Source organism: Pyrus communis, chromosome 4 (assembly GCF_041283825.1).
Source record: "Pyrus communis isolate YQ-2024b chromosome 4, ASM4128382v1, whole genome shotgun sequence".
NCBI classification, from domain to species: domain Eukaryota; kingdom Viridiplantae; phylum Streptophyta; class Magnoliopsida; order Rosales; family Rosaceae; genus Pyrus; species Pyrus communis.
In genome coordinates this window covers 16,623,559-16,626,907 of record NC_142568.1, presented here as the reverse complement: position 1 = coordinate 16,626,907, position 3,349 = coordinate 16,623,559, and the positions used below count along the sequence as shown (strand labels likewise).

The 3,349-nt window shown below is 43.3% G+C and overlaps 1 pseudogene; it reads left to right on the top strand.

Annotated features, from left to right (window-relative positions):
• The first annotated feature begins 86 nt into the window (after window positions 1-86).
• On the top strand, window positions 87-2,087 carry LOC148697547 (uncharacterized; annotated as a pseudogene).
• Window positions 2,088-3,349: the final 1,262 nt, after the last annotated feature.

Below are 3,349 nucleotides of genomic sequence, written 5' to 3'. Positions count from 1 at the left end.
CACAACGCTGCCTTGTCAGTCTGTTACTGTGTTCCAAATTCCCATCACAGCGCTGCAGGTTTTAGGTTATACCAACAACAAGATTGATGGCTGAAGAAAAAAGGGCCGATTCTAGGATTGTTCTAGTGGCTGCTCCAATTATGGTGCAGTCAGAGAATTCAAGCTTTAATATTGGTATGGTATTGGATGGGAAGAACAATGATTTATGGGCTCCTCTCATTCAAATCCATATTGCCGGAAGGAAGAAGATGGGATATCTTCGTGGGTCTATCAAGGCACTTAACGAAGACAATCCTAAATATGATGATTGGTTCTCTGAAGATCAAAAAATTAAGAGTTGGCTTATGTCATCAATGAAGCCAGAGATTATGAAACAGTACATTCGGTTGTCTACTTCAAAGGAAATTTGGGAGTCTTTTAAGGCAGCCTACTTTGATGAGAATGACGAGGCTAGAATTTATTCGTTGAATCAGAAGGCATCATGTCTTCGTCAGAATGGCCGACCGTTGGCTACCTATTTCGAGGAGCTAACTGAGATTTTCCAAGAATTGGATCACTTTAATAAAGTATCCATGGAGTGCGAAAACAACATCAAAGTGTTTCACAAATCAACTGAGACACAACGAGTCTATGTGTTTCTTGGTGGTCTCAATGATATGTTTAATCAAGTTCGTGGAAAAGTGTTGCGGAAAGATTCCCCGTTTGGGCTTCAAGCTTCTTATGCATATGTTCGTCGAGAAGCTGATCGGAAGGAAGCAATGAAGACGGAAGTTGACAAAAGTGAACCAGCTGTCATGGCTGTCACATCCCAGCCCGGGGTGGATCACTTCCCGGGCCCGCTTCACTACCGTAGCACGATATTGTCCGCTTTGGGCTTACCATTCCCTCACTGTTTTGTTTTTGGGAACTCACAAGCAACTTCCCAGTGGGTCACCCATCATGGGATTGCTCTAGCCCCCTTCTCGCTTAACTTCGGAGTTCCTACGGAACCCGAAGCCAGTGAGCTCCCAAAAGGCCTCGTGCTAGGTAGGGATGAGAATATACATATAAGGATCACTCCCCTGGGTGATGTGGGATGTCACAATCTACCCCCCTTAGGGGCCCGACGTCCTCGTCGGCACACCACGACCAGGGTTAGGCTCTGATACCAAATTGTCACATCCCGGCCTGGGGCGGATCACTTCCCGGGCCCGCTCCACTACCGTAGCACGATATTGTCCACTTTGGGCTTACCATTCCCTCACGGTTTTATTTTTGGGAACTCACAAGCAACTTCCCAGTGGGTCACCCATCATGGGATTGCTCTAGCCCCCTTCTCGCTTAACATCGAAGTTCCTACGGAATCCGAAGCCAGTGAGCTCCCAAAAGGCCTCGTGCTAGGTAGGGATGAGAATATACATATAAGGATCACTCCCCTGGGCGATGTGGGATGTCACAATGGCAGCAAAGGCCCGTGGTTCATCCTCTTAGTCGAACCAAGACGGGTCACAAAACTAACCAGGATCAACTTGCCCTTGCCAAACAAGCCGGGATCGTCCCCAAGGTAAGTGCCTACACTGTGGCATGATAGGACATTCCAAGAGTCGCTGTTTTGAGCTAATTAGATATCTCGAGAATTGGATAAGACTCATGATCCTCGGTGCAACAAATCTCGAGCTTCCATTGCAGAAACCAAGAGTGATTCCGACCAGATAGCGGACAAGGCATCTACCATAATTGCTGTGGTAGGTAGTGATGGTAAGGCACTAACCACCTCTACTTCTGTTACAAATAATACACGGATAATTGATTCTGGAGCTATTGAACATATGGCTTGTGATTCTAGACAGGTTCCATCATTAAAAACCTTCACACAAACCGTAGTCAACATCGCTAATGGTAATGTCATCCCTGTTATTGGGGAAGACACTATTTCCCTTTCTAATACCATGAAACTTGACACTGTTCTTGTGGTTCCCTCTCTAAATTATAATTTGTTATCTGTTGCCCAAATAACCCTTACCTTACATTATTTGGTTATTTTTTTGGCCTTATTTTTGTGTTTTTAACGACACCCGGACACGGAAGACGATTGGTTATGGTATTAAACGAGGGAAACTTAATTTATTACTTGGAGTTGACAACCAAAAGTTCTGGCTTGCTGACTCAAGCTCTTTCCGTTGATGATTCTCAAGGCGATAAATATAAAGTGTTAGACATTTGGATCATAGATAGAAAGATATCTATGTATATCTTTTCAATGAAAAATATTATAAAATAATGGGATTTACGGATTAATCGAGCAGTTCTTCTTTTTGAAAATGAAAACGGCTCTTCTGCTCAGAAATGAAATGTTCCAAATGTTCCTGGTGTGGCACCGACACCTTGGACATGCTTGTTTTGGTTATCTGCATAAGTTATTTCCTAGTTTGTTTGTCAAGAATGATGTTTCTCAGTTTAAATGTGATGTTTGTGAAGTGGCTAAGAGCCATCGAACTCCCTTTCCTCCCAGTTTAAATAAAAGTTTTGTTCCTTGTGCATTATGATGTATGGGGTCCGTCGAAAATAGCTACTCTTGGTGGTGCTCACTGGTTTGTCACTTTTATTGACGATTGTACAAGAATGACTTGGGTTAGTTTGTTACAGTCAAAAAGCGAAGTTAGTTTGGCTTTTCAAAAGTTCCATAAAATGGTTGTTGTGCAGTACAACATGAATATCCAGGTTCTTAGAAGTGACAATAGGGGCGAATATGTTAATATGGAACTTCGTTCCTTCTTTGAACTACATGGTATTGTTCATCAAACCACATGTCCGCATACTCCTTAACAGAATGGGGTTGTCGAACGCAAAAATAGACACTTGTTAGAGATGGTTCATGCTTCGCTCATTGAGGCACATCTGCCTCTACATTATTGGGGTGAAGCACTTACGTCCGCGGCCTATCTTATTAATCGTCTTCCTTCTCGTACTATCAAATTCCATAAGCCATTTCAGGCTCTCATGTCTCAGACGAGCTGTCCACCGACTCCAAATCTTCCCCCCTGGGTCTTAGGGTGTGTTGCTTTTGTTCACCTTCATCTTCCTCAACGAAACAATAAACTTGAGCCTCGAGCCTTCCGTTGTGTGTTTTTGGGTTATGCCACTACTTAGAAAGGATATCGTTGTTATCATCCTCTGAGCAAGAAAATGTTTATCAATCAGGATGTGATTTTCCATAAGAAGGACATGGTTTTTGGATCCTCTGAGTCATCGCTTCAAAGGGAGTACCGAGATAATGAAGTTCTGACCCTTGATTACTTTCCCATGGTTAGCAATGAGCTGTATGAAGAGCATCAATTGCAGCCTTCATATTTGGAGCCCATGGCACATG